This window comes from Centruroides vittatus, unplaced genomic scaffold (assembly GCF_030686945.1).
Source record: "Centruroides vittatus isolate TY-2023 unplaced genomic scaffold, ASM3068694v2 contig_377, whole genome shotgun sequence".
Lineage (NCBI taxonomy): Eukaryota > Metazoa > Arthropoda > Arachnida > Scorpiones > Buthidae > Centruroides > Centruroides vittatus.
In genome coordinates, this window is record NW_027122198.1 from 512,805 (window position 1) to 531,127 (window position 18,323).

General features: G+C 33.5%; 1 protein-coding gene across 8 annotated transcripts in view; it reads right to left on the reverse strand.

Moving 5' to 3' along the window:
- LOC136975640 (nephrin-like) overlaps window positions 1-18,323 on the reverse strand; it is a 120,168-nt gene that overhangs the window by 76,458 nt on the left and 25,387 nt on the right. The window lies entirely within an intron of this gene.

The following is an 18,323-nucleotide window of genomic DNA, read 5'->3' on the forward strand; positions in this document are numbered from 1 at the left end:
CAAATGTCATGTTTAACATTCATAGATTAAATAAATCATAACAACAACACAAATAAGTGTTACAGAAAAAAGTATTTAAGGTGTTGTTCAAGCTAAATTAGTTTCAGCTGTGTTTTTTATAAAAACAATATAATCATCATATACAAAAACCTGAATAACAATCTATTATTGAATTAACTGAATAACTATTGTATTGTTAATATCGGTACGATAATTTTCATGCCAAACACCGTATAAATCGTATAAACACCGTAATTTTCACGCCAAACACCGTAACTTTTTGCAACGTTTGTATTGTTAATGTATCTGTGCCGCAATACTCAATATGCTGCAAAGATAGGTAATAATGACTTCTCAATCTTTCTAGCTAACCTGCAAAGAGTTCCTGACAATGGACTCTTCATCAAAAACTCCTCTTTTTTTGTGGGTTATGTACACCTGTCAAAGATGAAGACAGATGTATAGCAGACCAAATTTACAAGTTCTGTTATCTTATTCTTAAAGTCATTAACATTAGGAATGTGCAACAGGAGAAAATGGGTGGTATAACAAAATAAATAAATACACCATGCTGTATGTATTTATTTTGTGAATGTTTACATGTGATGTTTCTTTTATACTAAAATTATTATTATTTATGTTTATTATTAATGTGCTATTAGTTTAAATATTTGTGGTTGTTATAATATTTCTCTATATTTTTGTTTTTCTAATTTGTGTATTTAAATGTAGCACAAGGGGGTGCTACAGGTGAATATATATACAGGGGATGTAAAGTTGCATGAGATATCTTTCTCCTGTGTGAGAGGTGAACAAAGGAACAGCTTGAAGGACACAGACAGACCAAGTGGGAAAGAAGTGGACTTTGGGAACAATACAATCTGTTTTCATCAGAAGAGAAAGGATAGACCAGGTTTGAAATTTCTAAAACATTATCTCTACAAAGGCAAGAAGTTGGACTAGACACCACCAGTTGTATATTGTGGATATCACCACCAGTCCCTTGCTGGCTGTATACCTAATTTTTGTACAATTAAATGTTTTTTGTTCTTAGTGTTGCCTGTTTTTGCATGCTCAAAACTCAACACTCCACACCATTATTGCCTAAAAACATGGTTGCAAGTTAACACAGATACATATTTTCATAATCTAGCAGTGAAGTGATTTCAAATGATTGTTGTTAGATTATTATTAATCTCTTTCATTACATATGCAGGGAAAGAGAGAGGAGTAATATGAGTTTAATTTAGTGGTTATAAATCCAAGCAAAGTTTTTCCCAACAGAAAGATTGGCAAACTGCATTTTTCCAAGGCTGGTTGGAATTGCTTACCTTCCCTGTTAATCTATACCACTCACATATTCATGTCACAAAAAAAAAATTCTTACGAATATTTTCGTCTGTGAAATAGACATCTTCAGGTTTCAATGATATTGAACAAATGGCTAGTAAAATAGAATGTTTTTTTCAAAAGTTTGGATTGATTACATAATTCAAATACATTGTGTCAAAATTTATGTAATGTTTGGGATGTCAAGGTTAGGTACTTTGCACAGAGACAGACTAAAAACCTTTCACAGAGTTGTATACGATAGAGAACCAACTAATATTTTCAGCCTCCACCAAGGCCTTCTTCAGGTTGAGAACAATCTGAAGAAGGCCTCAGTAGAGGCCGAAAACGTTAGTTGGTTTTCTATCATATACAACACTGTGAAAGGTTTTTAGTCTGTGTCTCTGTGTTATGCACTACAGTGTTATTAGAAGTCATTTATTATGTTAGGTAGTTTGTTTCATACTATGATATACTATAATTTCAGAATATGTAAAATATTTAAACCATATATCCGAATAAATAATCAATTAATTTTATGTAAATTATTATGATGCAAATATCCTCCATAATTTAAATTATCCTTAATGCGAGTTTCTGACAGTTGAATCTAGTTCAAAAATGGCATGCCATGCTGTGGATAGCGTGTCCATTTCCTTGAAGTTAATAGCGACTCCCTATTTAATTGCACGATAGATCTCAACTGCCTTGAGGTATTTGAGTTGTGCCTTATCCAACACACTGTAACAATTTAGTGTTCTGTAGTTCAACTCGGACATCCTCACTACCTACATACATCGCTAAGGCCATAGTTGTCAGCTTTTTTCTCATGGAATATTCGTGGTCCTTCATCCTCATGGCGAGACCTCTTGCCATTGCTCCAAGGTATGTTAATGAGCGGTTAACTCGGTCATCATGAAGAGGTATCACATAAACCCCTGGAGAGTATGAGTCATGTATATGGTTTTTATCATTTCTGATGAGAGAGAAGATTGTTGAAAGTGTCGATATGTTACGTGCACTTTAATGGTCCTTGCAATTTCTCTACATATATTAGAAAGTATTTTGTTGTATGAGATAACTTTCATTCGTTCTTCTTGTGGAATAGTTCTGTTCTTCTTATTTATATATTGTTTTATGAGATGTTTAACCAAAGAGGACGGGTATCCATATTGTATTGCTAGGGCCTTGATCCAAGACAATTTGTTTTCCTTTTCACTTTGCTCTGAACAATGTGTGTGGGCTCTTTTTACCAGAGACTGAAAAGTGGAGACTTTGTAACAATAAGGGTCATTTGAAGGGTTAGGTATAAATAGAGGTAAATATGACTCTTTATGGAAAACACTGGTGGAAAAATGGCCAATGATGCAAAAATGGTGGAAAAAATCCAAAAAATGTGCTGTCGTATGACTCTTGTTCAACTTTCAACAACAGGCCTTAGGGGTTATTGTTAAAATACTTACATACAGAGTCAAGATTAGATACTTTGTTTCATACTATGAGAATGTCACCAATGTACAGTACCTAACATACAATGCTATGACCTCATGAAATTTAGGTAATATGGCATTCTCATGTTTTCTGACCACTAATTCACAGAGCATTCCAGATATTGGGCTACTCATAGATACACCCCTCTTCTGTAGGTAGGTGACCCGCTTCGTATTTGAAGAAGGAAGAGTGCCTCATCAAGTGCATTAGATCTAACACATCAGGTACTTATAAGCGGCCTCCACCTTTGCCAGAAGAAAATCTCTCAGTTCACAGAAACAGGGTTCCAGTTTTATAGACAGGAACAATGTTTGATAAAAAATTACGTACCCAGAACCTTTTACGGTGTGGTAACTCATAAATATCATCACACAAACATTTTTGAACCCCTTCTGGGCTCTGCTTCAGGTTCCAAATCATCTCTAGATGGATGTTCGATTGCTGTTAAAAATTTGTTTGATTGGCATGTTGTTGAAATATCAGTTTGATTGTAATTTCGAAAGGATTTACAAAAAATCCACATTGCGCATGCATGACAAGCCAGCTTGTCCATTTATAACGGGTTGACTAGAGTGTGCTGTGAATTAACTCTTGCCAGACTAATGACAAAACCATCTCCTCTTTTAAAATTTTATCCTTTAAAATTTATGCACGTGCTGGTGATGGAGGAATTAAAAATGTGCATGCCTTCCAACCATTTGAGGTGTTCAATGGGAGGCACATTGTGAAGGAGACTTGCCTGGGTGAAGTCTGCTATTATTTCCAGATCAGTTACATAAGTAGCGAGGGCCATAGAGGTTCTCCCATGTTGAATATCCACTTGATGTTCTTGTAATCTGACACCCATGGATCATTTAGTTGAGCCTATATATATCAGGCTCCTGTCGCACAAATTATTCCTTAGAGGGACACAATAGATTCCAGGGCATCTGCTGGGGTTAGGAGCTTATAGCTTCCCATTACATAAGATGTTGAAAATAGTAGGGCACCTCCTGAAAGCGAGATGTAGCTGGCACTTCCTGGCAACCTCGGCGTATAGAGATCTTAAGTATGGGTTGTATGTGATGGAGATTCATTCTACGACCTCTGGTTCATTATCAGCAGGCTGGTCTGATACCCATGCGTTCTCTGAATACATACATTGTTGATGTTGGATCAACCTATGTATACTTTTGTGATACCCATGTTCAGCGGCTAAGCAGACTATATATGCTAGTTCGGTATTACGAGCCTGGATGTTGGAAGAATGTGTAAAGGCTCTTCTGATTAAGGCTCTAAATGCTGCAGTCTTGTATGTAACCGGATCACAGGACCCAATAGGAATGTTCAATGATGTAGATCCGGGTTTATGATATACTGAAGTGTGGATGCCCAAGCTTTCCACATTAATGTTTATATCCAGAAAGTGTACTTCGGAAGGGTTAGCTTGCTCCATTTCCAGTGTCAACCTATATAGGTTATTATATCTTCATCATACACACCGGGGTGTATAAAATATAATTCGAACTCACTTGTGCCTGTGACCGGTGTGAAATAAATAAATTCAAGTCAACGAACGTTTTCTGGACGCCTTCCGTGTCCTTCTTCAGGTTAAACTGCTGGATTCTATTATTTTTAAAAAACTGCGTTCCGATCTTTTAAGAACAAATTCAAATGAAGATAGTTCGAAAGCGCGATGACCATCGCGCATGCGCTATATCTGTCGTGCTCCTTGTCGTACTGTATCATATTCTTTTTAATCTTTGTATTCTTTTTTATCTTTGGGTCACATGACTTCATGTGTTATCGGACCCAAATAAATCTTCATGCATCCTCTTGTAATAAAGTTTGCCAAGCAAGCGAAAGAGTTATCTCGTCGCGTGAATTAATGCATGTTGTTTTAGTTTGCGCTTTATGTATCTCTATCGCTTCCAGCCATTTGAGGTGTTCCATCCGAGTCGTTTTAGTTATTAGCGTGGCCCCCGCGAAGTCCACATTAATGCCCGGTTCAGAAGCGTACACTGCAAGTGACGTGGTAGCTCTGTTGTATCTTATATCCGCCTCGTGTTCTTTAACCCTGACTTCCATAGAGCGTTTCGTTGATCCTATGTAGATCAGATCCCTATTAAATCTCTCGTCCTTTATCGGGATTCGGTATACGCCTGCCATTCTATTCGGGTCCGATGGGTCCTTTCCGTTACGTAACAAACTGTAAATGGTTGGGCCTCTCCTATAAGCAACGGTGACCTTACGTCTCCTTGCGATAGACGCGTATACGGATTTCAAGGTCGGGTTATATGTGATGGGTATTCTCTCCACCTCCGTATTTTGGTTGTTACTTTGTGCCACTGCAGGTGCGTTTTGGCTCATTCGTGCTCTTTGGCGTTCCGCCATTCTTGGAATAATGTTGCGGTAGCCGTGTATATCCGCAATCTTCTCAATATGTTTCAACTCTTTCTTAAGCGCTTGTTGAGTGGAAGAGTGCGTGTATGCCCGTCTGACCAATGATCTAAATGCTGCTATTTTGTATTGGATCGGGTCGCATGAGTCACTCGGGATGTATGTGGGGCTTGCACATTGTTTGCGATACACAGAGGTATGGATGTTGTGCGAGTCAATCCTGATATCCACATCCAAATAATGCACATTGGTATCACTATGTTGCTCAACTTCGATTGACAGACCATACGTGTTATCATTCATCTTTTCTACGAATTGCGCCAAGTTCGGTGTTGTCTTCCATACGATGATGACGTCATCTATATAACGTCTGTATAGTAGGATATCGTTGGTGAATCCCGGGAGTGTTTTGGATTCGAGTTGTCTCACCACCAACTCACACAAGTCCCCTGACAGTGGACTTCCCATCGGGACACCCCGCGATTGTGTGTATGTTACATTTTTTAAATTGAAACACCGACCCGTAACACATGAGGTGCGCTAATTCCAACACATTCTGGTGGAGGGCTGTGTCATTTACTTTCGTAAACAGGAGGTCTCGAAGTGCGCAAAAGCACGGTGGTATCTTGATGGAAGGATACAACGATTTAAAATCCAGCACCGTTGTGCAAGCTGGGGAGGTGATTTGTTTCAACTGAATGATTAATTCTTCCGGATTAGAGATGGTGAACTGATATCCGCTCATGTGTGGAACAATTATGTTGTGGATCGCTTTCTCCAACTTACGGGTGGGAGCCTTGGTTTTATCTACAACCGGACGAAACTGTTGGCCTTCTTTGTGCGTTTTCGCGAACGCAAATAATTTGGGTACGTCCGGGGTATCCATTGTGATGTTCTTTAGTTCTAGCTATCAGCTTCATCAATATACCTTCTATACAATTGGATGTTGGGGAGAAATTGAGGGAGGACTTTGCTCTCCAACTGCCGCACAATCTTGTATGACGATATTTATGAGTTACCACACCGTAACAGGTTATGGGTATGTAATTTTTTGGAAGTAATTCCGATGTGGTGAGTAGTGAGTTATTCAATGTTTGATAGTCACATACTGTGAAATATGTCACCATTGACTCATTAAGATCCCGTAATTTTTGAAGTACTTGTTCTGGATTAGCTCCTCTAGATTGCTAGTGATATATTTGTTAAGTAGTCTCTCCATTTTAATAGTGGAGAGTAGTAGTTTTATCCACTACTGCATGTAACTGTTGGCCATTCTTATGGGTTTTTTCAAATGCAAATATGTGAGGCAGTGTCAGTGCCATAACTCTTGTTTCTGACAGATTTAAAGTACAGTCAAACCTGTTTTTATGCAGTCTTTTTTGTGCAATTTTTTATTTGTGCGATTTTTTTATGCGAATTTTTAATTTGTGCGGTTTTTTTTGTGCGATTTTTTATTTGTGCGGTATAGTTGGCGACTAGTCTCGTGCGATTCGTCATGTCTCACGTTGACTTATTATAGCTAAATAAACTTATTATAGCATAAATGAACTTATTATAGTAATATTATTGCATGAATATGCGAAAAATGAAATAATTTATTTTTTAAGTCAAAAAAACACCACCTGGACAAAAATATGTAAAACAGACGATAGACGAGACGATGCAGTCAAGTGCTGACATCTGTTGTCAATAAATTCTATTTCGTACGGTTTTGAGTTATTTTCTATGTGAGACTTTTTTTAATGCGGTCCCTATCCACCGCATAAAAACAGGTTTGACTGTATTCATGAGGGGAGTGTTAGAGATCTTCAACATCTTGGCAGATAATTTTTCAAGGAAACCACGAGGCGCTATTGTGCATTCTGTCTGAGATATATTGTGTTATGGCATAGCAGTATGAATCCTTTTTCATAAGCACAATGTGTTTTGATTTATCTGCTCTTAAGGCAACAATGTCGTCGTCACTCAACCACCTTCTATACGCACTGATTGACGGCCAGACAGTCCTGGACAAAATATTGTCTTGTCTATTGTGTATTGTTATCAATGTTTTCCATCTGAAATACTCCTTAGTAGCGTGATCTAGTCCTTCTATCATTTTTTCGACTCAGAATAATATCTGACGTCAGAGAATAAGATGGCCCATGTTTGAAGACATTTATGAGTGCCTCCGGTGGTTGTATATTATCCCAACATATCAAGCCATGTGGTCATTGGTTGTCACCCTCAATTTTCCAAGAACTCGTAATCCATCTCAATTTGTTTTCATGTTTATCCCAAAGTTTTTTGTCAAGGGTGTTTGCCCATCAGGTAATTTTCGCATTGGTGGCAATCAAGACATCAGGGTTCTGTTGGTATAAGGCATTTTCCTGATGCATAATCTCTTTGAGTAGGAAATAACATTGTATTCTGGCCAATCTAATCGCTTTTCTCAGACACAAATTCCTTATTACAGTATTCAACATATGACACTCAGGAGGGAGTCTAATGTAGTAGAATGACATAGGGAATATGTTCAGATCCCTGTATTTACAAAGAAAGCTTAATTTAGCCGATGTTCTGCAAAGTTTTAGAACAGATTTATGATAGAACTTGGCTGGCAAAACCAACTTCGATATATCTCAAAAACTGGGTAATTGTAAATACACCTCAAACCATCACCAGTTCATGTCATGTTTTCATCTACAGATGGAAACGTGACATGAACTGGTCGACAAAATAGACGAAAACGTTCGTAAGAATTTTTCATTTTTTGCAACATTCATTTTGGTATATTTACAATTACCCAGTTTTTGAGATATATTCCTTGTGAATTTCCTCAGAAACAAATAATCTAGGGAACACTTTGTTTAGTTACATTATGTATCTCACAAACAGCAGGTCTTTATTTAGTACAGAATTTCTTAACAGTCAGATCTCAAAAATGTTGAACTACAAGAAACTGTAAACTTATGTAACGGTTATGATGTATGCTTAATAATAGATGAATCAGTGAATTTAAAACATTGTAAGGTTCTCAACATCTTGGATCATTCACAAAATCTTGACTGTTAGGCCGTGACTCCACTAGCCGTAAAACAGCCGTAAAACCCCTCGCTGTAAAAGCTTTTAATCACGTGACCTATTTGTGTTTGCGCTCGGATTGCGGTGGAGGTCCGGCTAGCGAAGCTTTTTACGCCAACAGTACTATTACAGTGTATACGTGATATATCAATATAAAGACAATAATTATATTCTACGAGTTTTCTCTATACTATAATTACAAATATAGTAAAAGTAATATCTTTACTCTCATATATTGACTTTTATTATTATATTATTAAGATAATATACAGCATTTATAAGCTTAGCTTTTTTATTATATACTCCTCTAAATTGAAGGATTTTTTTTGGCCAGTCATATTGCGTGTTTTAGGCATCCATTATTATAATCGGGATACCTCTTGTCGTAGATACATGAATACTTTCGGATGTTTTCGATACATCTTTCCAGATCTTCTAGAGTAGCCACGAGAGAACATACACAAAAGCTCGTTTTCCGCCATTTTCGCACTGTGTCACGATGACCTAGATTTAACTGACTTCTGATTAGTGGATGGTACCGGTTTACGGTCGTATTCACTTTGAAAGTTGAACACTGCTCAACTCACTTTTACGTTGGTTTTACGACCTGCTCAGGTGTAAAATATCATGGTCACATGATTAAAAGCTTTTACGGCGAGGGGTTTTACAGCCCTTTTACGGCTAGTGGAGTCGCGGCCTTACAAACAAGAAATGTTTGGAGAAATGTAACACTGACGTCATGTGGAAGAAGCTTTAACCACATTGAAAATTCCCAAGCTGTCATAAAAAAGCAAGTTGGCTTAATAACTAACAGTGCTCCATACATGCTTTATGATAACAGAAGATTGAAGGGTGTTTGTCTGAAATTAACACACAGCAAATGATAGGCTTGCATCCGCAACCTTCAGGCTGAAGAAATCAGAGCCATGTCCACTATATTGGATCAGTTCATTGCTAATATAAAAGAAGCAACTATGAAAGCATAAACAAGAGAGATTCTTTCAGACTATCTTAAAAGAAGTGAATGAACAAATGCTTTGCCACCTATCCCTATAATAACAAGGTGGAGTGCATGGCTAGAAGCTGCACATTATCATTTGCAAAACATTGATGCTTTAAAGAAATTAATTTGTTTAATGCAAAAGAGGAGACATTACTCAAAATAAAGAATTTTTCCAGCCAATTAGCCACTTACATGAGCAGATGACAGTCTTCTATTATTTTCTAGAAAAAAAATTCAGAAATGAAATCTAGCCTATTTCAGCCAATTGGATGTCATTCCTCCAAAACTTCAGTTATTTTTGGAAGAAAATAAGCCATTAGATGAAATTGCTTGTTATCATAGTTTAGTTTCAGATTCGGCAAAACAATCACAGAATCTAGTAAAGTTTTGGGAAAATCACAAAAAAGATATGCCAACGTTTAGCAAGCTTGCTTTGGATTCATTGTCCTTTTTATTCAGTTCAGCTGAAGCCAAATGAAGTTTTTCTACAATTAATATAATCTTAACATCAAAACTAAACTGTTTGGAAGAAGAAAATTTAGATATTTGTGTGAGATTGTCTTTTAATAAGTACTACTCATAAAAGTGTTAAATTCAACCAAAATATAAATAAAATGTAAGCATTAAAATAAACCATTAAATGCATTTGAATAGAACATCAAATGTTGTTGATCTGAAAATAAGATTGAAAATCCCAAAAAAGTGCTTAATCCAAATAAATGTCTTGACTCTTAACCATTTTGAATCATCTCCTAATGTTGAATTTGTTATTTAATAATTGTAATTTTCCGTCTATGATAATTTGACAATGTAAATAATACTGTTTTTTAACATCAGAATCTGAAACCAAAATTCAGCATACAGAATAACGAATGGTTTTGGATGCGGATGTTATCAAATTTACCCAGTTTTGGGTGGTTATTTTATACTGGTTTTTTTTGTTCTTGTTAATGTTAAATAATACAAAGTACAAAACTTTGTGTATAACTTCATGTATTAACATTGGTTAAAGATCTTCATCCAAATATTTATAAAATCAATTAAATGAAATTATTTAATCACTAAAATTATTAATATACAACAGTCCCTTACAATGCAAGAAATATGTCTGTTATAGGAAATCGTGTTATTTAGACATACATTACAAGACAATTTTATGCAAGTTTAAACCTAGCCTTAGAAGTTGAAGAAGAAAACTTATACCACTGAATGACAAAATTAGAATTTTGCATGAATACTAGTTATAATTTTTTTGTCGCATTATACAAATTCACATTATAGGAGAGCACATTATACAAGAGTTCACTGTATACTGTAGTACACTAATCTAGACTGCCAAGTTCATATAATCATTTACTGAATTAAATTAAATTATTATTAAATACAAAACGTAATTTGACAGATTTGGCAGTATCTTACAATATTTGAACAGAGCATAATTGGAATCTTACCTTGCTATTATTTTAGATTAAAAAAAAAGTATACATCAAGTGAGAGACAAAATAATGCATTGCACAAACCACCACATAATTAAGTGTAAATTAAAAATAAAAACATTCATTTTTTTAATAAACCAATGATCACCTAAATATTCGGGCTATAATATGGCTATAATCAAATAATTAATACAAATAAATTTGGTACTAGAGATAAGCATTAGGCGCCATCTCAACTAAATTAATAATTATAATAATTTAATAAATAATTTAGAACTTTCTGGAAGAAAATAACTGACCCAGGACGGGGCAGTTATTTTCTTCGCCTAACGCTTACCTCTAGTACCAAATTTATTTGTATTAATTATTTGATTATAGCCATATTATAGCCCGAATATTTAGGCAATCGTTGGTTTATATTAATTCATCAGGCATTCAGATGTGTATTATATTCATTTTTTTGTTTATAGAAGACAAAATTTTTTACTGAATTAAATGTTTTTTGAAACTGCTCTACTCCATCTTCAGATCCAAATATTAGGTAATCAAAATTAATTTTTAAGCAGCATTCAGAGTAATATAATCAGAGTAACAAGGTAATCAAAATTAAGTATCCAGAGTTCTCTGTAGAAAGAAACCATTAAGTAAATCTCAACCAAATTTGGAATATATGCTATCCTGTTGTAGCAATACACCATAATTTTGTATATATGTCTTTAGTGTTAAGTCCAATATTAAGTTTCCTTAGTATTTTGTTCTATATCTTTTTCTCGAACTTTCTAACAGTCTTTCCTTCCTGCTGGTGGGAACACATTTTGGAGAATTACACCGAAAAACAATAGCGTGTAAAAACCCTGAGGCGAGTCAGTGAGTGAGATAACCATTCTTGAGCTAGTGTTCAGAAGAAGCAGACAGAAAAAGGATCGGATTCAGGTTGTTGTCGTTGAGTGAGACATAGAGGAGATCTTAGGTCGTCTGCAGAGAAACGACTGAAATAGACGGACACTAAAATCAAAAGTTTGGTGAATACTTAGGAATCATCAGATCTGAGACAGTGAAAAAGATGGCTAAAAGTGAATTCGGCGCAAGTCTCCATTTTGAGAAGAGTGAAGACCAGACAAAAGAAAAACCCGGGTACCCCACCAGCACTTTCTTTCCTTTTATTCTTACCCTTCATCTCATCCTTTCCTTCTCTATTTTCTTTTAGATTATAAGTTAGTTTAAGATAGTTTAAGTTAATCATAATATTTTGGGAAAGTTATAAACAAAGAACATTGTCGCGAAAACGTATCACTCTCCTTTGTTTGTACAAAGATTCACCCCACCAATTTTGTATATATTAGAGTTGTATAGTTTGGATTCTAAAGAACTTAGTGTATAAAGAACTGCACAAACAATTAATAAAATATTTTTTTATTGTGTACAACTTCATATTGTATTGTTCGTCCACATGTTCACCACACTGAGTATGCAGTTTCAAATTTTAGGAAAAAGGTTACTTCAAAATTCAGCCACTAAGAAAAATTTGGTGCTGCTCTCCCTTTAATGTGCACATTCTATACATTTTTAAATGAATTTCAGGTATAAAAGGACTAACAAAATATTTAGTCTGTGTCAAGGAGGCCTATCAAGTAGGGATGAAATAATTCAAGTTCAGAAAACATTTTCCAGAAAAGGTCAGTTAGCCTGAGTCATCCTGGATAAGTTGAGACAGGTATGCCAACCAAGGCAGACCTGGAGGAGAGCTACTGACTCAGGTCCAGATTGGTCGGCCAATGGATCTAAAACTTAGATATAAGGCAACTTGACAGTTGGAACAAGGAGAAACAAGTCTGACCTATAACTGTGTTGTGAGAAGCAAGGAAGAAGTATTGCTGTGCATTTTGTAAATAGTTGTCAAATAAACAGACTTAAACTAAGTTCAAAGAGTCATACAGTGTTCTTTCTGATGGACCTCAAATCTAGAAATCAGAAAGCATGATCCAAAATTTACTGTCTGATAAAAATTCACATATTTATCAATAAATTTCATTACACTCACTAAAAATAATTAAAGAATTTGATAGTGGCAATGTTATGGTGTGGTTTCACAGCATCCTTTATCATTGGCCCTCATTTTTTTGAAGAAAATGCTGTATTTGGGCCATTGACATGTTTTATTAATGTTGGACATGTTCTTCAAAACTTCATCATTCCAGCATGAGACCAGAGAAATTGTCTAAACACCTTAATCTTTATGCAAGATAGTGCACATTTATGTATCAGCTTAAATGTGCAAGCTTTACTAAAAAGCATTTTTCAAGTGAGAGGATCATTAATCAATCATTTCCAACATTGGTTGCCATGATCATTAAATCTGAAGGGCCGTCCATAAATGACACCCACACTGGAAGGGAGTAATGAAAAGTCAGACAAAAGTCAAAGAGGGGTTGAGCTTCAGTGGATGTCCATTCATTTCATTAAATTTCCTATATGTTTCATTTCTACTTATGGTATCTACCATTCATAAAGTGATAAAAGTTTTATAGAGGTTGAGTTTTGTTAGACATCTGAAGAGGGGAAAGGGAGTAAAAATTTCAAGAAAAATGCAGACATAATTTATGGACAGTCCCTTTTGGTTATGGGGCTACCTAAAGAGCCTTGCTTATCAAGGCAATATTCTCAATCCAGCAGTCTTAAAACACGTAATTTTAAAATACAGTAGTGAACCGAAAATCGGAATCAATTGAGGACTGGGGTTGTTCAGATTAGGGATTTGTTCCGATTACGGTTTATGTACGAAAAAATATATTAACCTGTCCGATGTTCAAATTTTTCTCCGTTGCGTGTCGCTTCCTGTTGAATTTTTCTCCATTGCGTGTCGCTTCGTGTTGAATTTTCGTTGATTTTAGCCTAACGAAAATTTTTATAATAATAATCGAGGCTATCGTATTGTTAAAAATTATTTCTGCATTTTGTACAAACAAAATAAATATATTGAAGAATATAAAAACATGAAAATTATACTTTAGAAGTAAATTTAGTATCAAAAACGTTCGATTCAGCACGACACAGTCCGACTGAAAATCATGCCGATTACTGGCGATTCTGATTACCGGGGTGCCGATTTACGAGTCTCTACTGTATATACAACAACTCTATTCAAGTTAGTTGCATTCTACCATCAAGTGTGCATACAATGAATACAGTTTTTACAACCCTTTACCTTTAGGGTCTAAAAAGACTAAAGACAGAGGGCACATAAAGCCATATCTTTGATGTAATTGTCAATTCTACATTCCATATCTGTAATTGAAATAAAATAACTGCACATTTCTTAACTCCTAAAATTTATTAGAAAATAAAACTTATGACTCACGAACCAGTGTGAATAGTGTTTAAGTGATGAACGTCCTTGTTACCCCTTCTGGGCACTTCTTCAGGTCAATTCTTATTTTACTAGAATGGCTGTTGACATTCAAAAATAAATCCTAGTTCACACCGGGTAATTGGTTCGTGAGTCGTAAGTTTTATTTACATTCCAGTGTTGTGCGGTTAAACATTCTATAGCGATGTTGGCTAAAGTTTATTAGAAAATGTTACTAAACGCCATCTCAACACCGGAAAATAATAATAACTACCTCTTAACCTTTTACCGGTGTGTAATCCCTCTTCGTCCAAACTCGTAACACAAATAGGTGTATACAAACGTTAAGAGGTAGTTATTATTAGAAAATGTATATATTAAAACAATACTGCCAAATTTCACTCTAGCTGCTGAATTTTAAAGTAAAAATTTTTCTAAAAACTAAAACTGCATGCTCAAGACAGTATGTATACTAAGTTTGGTTGAGATTTGCCTAACAGTTCTTTCAGCAAAGAGCTCTGAACACCTACTCTTTAATTATGGTCATTCTGTACAAAAATACTCAAATTTAAAATTCCAAAGAACATTAAAAAAAAGAATGAATAATAATAAATGTTTCAAAATAACAGTTGAGACTTAAATAAATAAATGTAATAATAAAATGTAAAAATAGTGTACAATATATAAATAAAATACATAAAACTATTAAAAATAACATTTAGTAAATAACAATTGCATGAACAAAAATAAGGTCAATAATCTCAACAAACTACAATGTAAGCAAATTAAGATGCAACATACCAACATAAATTAATTGTTATTATTTTTGTAGTATATTTATGTGTAATTATTTCTTATATTTGTATCTATTTTATACATGTTAATGGGCAACCTAAATCTTCATTTATTCAATTTCATATTTTATATCTTTAAATTTTACTTCATAAAATTTTAAAATATTGAAATTAGTCTTGTTTATTCCATTATAGAATGTTGTTGACCTGAAGCCAATCTTGTGTAAGATCAAAACCATTGGTTGAATTTACATTAAATTATTTACTGCAAGTATCAAGATTTTGTTTGGTATATTTAGTTATATTTTTACATATTGATATCTCATACCATATAATTTCATATATAAAAACTATGATCCTAGCAATGTCAACTGATACTTGCAATTTTCAATTTCCAATAGAAATATTACTAATCTGTATACAGTTATCACCATCAAATGAAAGAATTCAAACTCAAAGTACCATTACAAATGAAGAAAAGTTTGTCTTTTGGAGTTGCTAATGAATAACCATACATTTTGCAAAAATGAAATATTCTCAAGTTTTATAATTTATCTTTAGGAGTAGAAAGATTAGTCTAATAAAAATAAAAAACGTCAAAATGTATTTTAAAAAAATAAAAATTTGAAAATGGATTTTTAAAAACATGTTAAGTAGTTCATTACATATATTACCACCTAGAAGTCTAAATATAAAAATCACACATTTATAAAAATTTATATTTTTTAAAATTCATTCAGTTTCTAAGTTTTTCATCTGCAAAACTGCAAAATTTTAAAATAGATTTACTTCCTTATCAAATTAGATATCTTCTTGAACACAAAAAAGAAGAAAAAACATCCAGCAGTTAAAATCTTAAACTTTTATGTCAAATGAAAAACAGACAATTTTGTCATCTTAAACAAATATCATCAGGTTTACAAATATATTTAAATATGGCATTTCTATTATAAAAGAACCTTTTAGAATTTAAACTTTACATTCAACAGCACTTGTCATATTCAAATACAGTTGTAAATCTAAGGATGGTGGTTTGAGACAACTGAAACCATTCATTTTTGTTTTGACACTAAAGTTTAAAATTTTAAACTGCTGGATGTTTGGTTTCTGCACAATTTTTTTATTTCAATACATAATCATAATTTTTGGATAAAAACAGAAAAAGGAGCCAATATTTAAAATACACAGCAGAAAGTTACTCATTCTGGCAAGATTATAATTTACTAGCTCAATAGAGCTAGTAAATTATAATCTTGCCAGAATGTTTTTTACATTAAATCCACAGATGATAAACAGGTAATATTAATAAGAGTATGAGATCAATAATCAATGATGATTTTGTATTGTCATCAAAATATTTGTAATTATATTTGTTTTTAAACTCATTACTGCCTTTATAATTATCTGTTTTAACACCAAAGAAACAGTGGCAAATATCAAAAAACTACATTGTAGTGTTACAACAACATTTTGATATTTTTTGTATTTTTTTTTTTTCTTGTTTATAACAGTTTGTCCACGATAAAGGGAGCCAACCTTACCTTTCATTGAGGGGTACTTAAAGGTGTTTCCCTTTGTTTCTTACTATTCTTTTGTGTGTGATTCACCAAAAGAGAGTGGAGAGGACAAGCAAGCTAGGACTATGAAAGTGAACTGTGTAGAACTTTATTTTTATCTGTTTACATCCAAGTTGAGAAAAACTCTTATGAATGAACTATCTCAGGATTTTGCTATTATTTGGATTCAACAAGGTAAAATAGTTAGTTTTTTGTCCTAATAAGAAAAGCAGGAAAATTTTGTAATTTGAACTTCATGTGCTTAATATTCTAGCCCTTTATATCTTTGTACAAATTAAATCGAATTTTCCTAGTCTGATACTACCAGGAATTACAACATTTTCTTCTTACCAGAAAAATGTTTATAATGTTTATAAATGTTTTTTATTCCTACTGATTTATCTGGTGTGTGCCTTAAAATGTTGAATTTTATGAATGAGTCCTCTTTCAGTATTAAATAGTAAAAAAAAAAAAAAAATGTTTAATCAATGATGTAACAACATTTTTCAAGAAGGTGAAGTAAAGAAAATCACAAAATACAAATGGGGGTTTTCCCAATTTCTGAGTTGTGAAGAAGGTACAGTGAGTCTGGAAATGACTATCCCCAGAAAAAGAGGACCCCAATGGTAGTAGCCACTCAAAAATTTTTTTAATTTAGACATATTTGGTGAAGTTTTTATAGAAAAAATATGAAATAAAATTGACTGCAAAATTATTTATTTGTACATAGTACACTAACATTTTAAGTTAAATTGGAGAATAAGTAGATCATTCACCATTCACTGAAGAATTTTGATATGAAACAGTATCTAGTTTCATTTACACATGTGTGATGCAAGGTTGCTAACTTAGACTGGCCCATTTTTGAGTAATGGAATGCTTTTAAAATACAGAGCCAAGTGGAAAGTTACTCAATAGAGTTAGTAAATTATAATCTTGCTAGAATGTTTTTTACATTAAATCCACAGATGATGAACAGGTAATATTAATAAGAGTGTGAGATCAATAATCAGTACACACTACAATATTTTCAGGGTAAAGATATGGACTTATCTTTCATATTTTCAATGGTACTATGCCACTGTGTTTAATCATCAATTTCATTTAACAATTAAATATGTTGAAGATATTTAAATAATTAAAAACTGCATTTAACGTTAATAGTTTTTTCATTACATAATACTGGAAGACAAGTTGTTCGTTATATATTTTATAGTTCTGGTGTGATTGGTTTATTATATTTTTAATGTCAAAAGGTTACTAATTACCGTATATTTCTGCAGATAAGATGATAGTTTAATCATAAAAAAAGGCCCCCAAAATCTGGGGTCATCTTATAGGGCAGATACAAAAAAATTAGATTGAAATTTATATAAATTAAAACCATTATAAAAAAACAGACAAACCATAATTATTTACTAGTAGAGAGTAGGGCATGTCCACAAAATAGAATAGCCCATATGACATTTTTGTGAATAGTCAAGGTCATTACCCGAATGCCCAAATAAGTGCGAACATTTGCAACAATAGCAAGGCAGAAAATAAAATTTGTTCATTTGAAAAATTACGAATAGGACATAATTCCATATACGCTATACAGTATTATTATCCAGATGATGATCGCTGATCTAAACTAAATTCATAGGCCATTGATAGTTTGAGGGTCGTCTTATAGGACAGATATATGCTAAAACTATAAAACTTTGACAAAAATTTATACCTCGTCTTATCTGCAGCTGCAGAAATATACGGTATTAACAAGAAAAATCATAATAAAAACAACTGTCTTCATATCAATAATTCAATTAAGTTCTAATATATTATCTATTAATATAATTTTTAAACAAAGTATTAAGCAACTGACAATGAACCAAGATCATCATATCAAAAATTTTCATTTTAACAAACACTATGTTTAAGTAATTA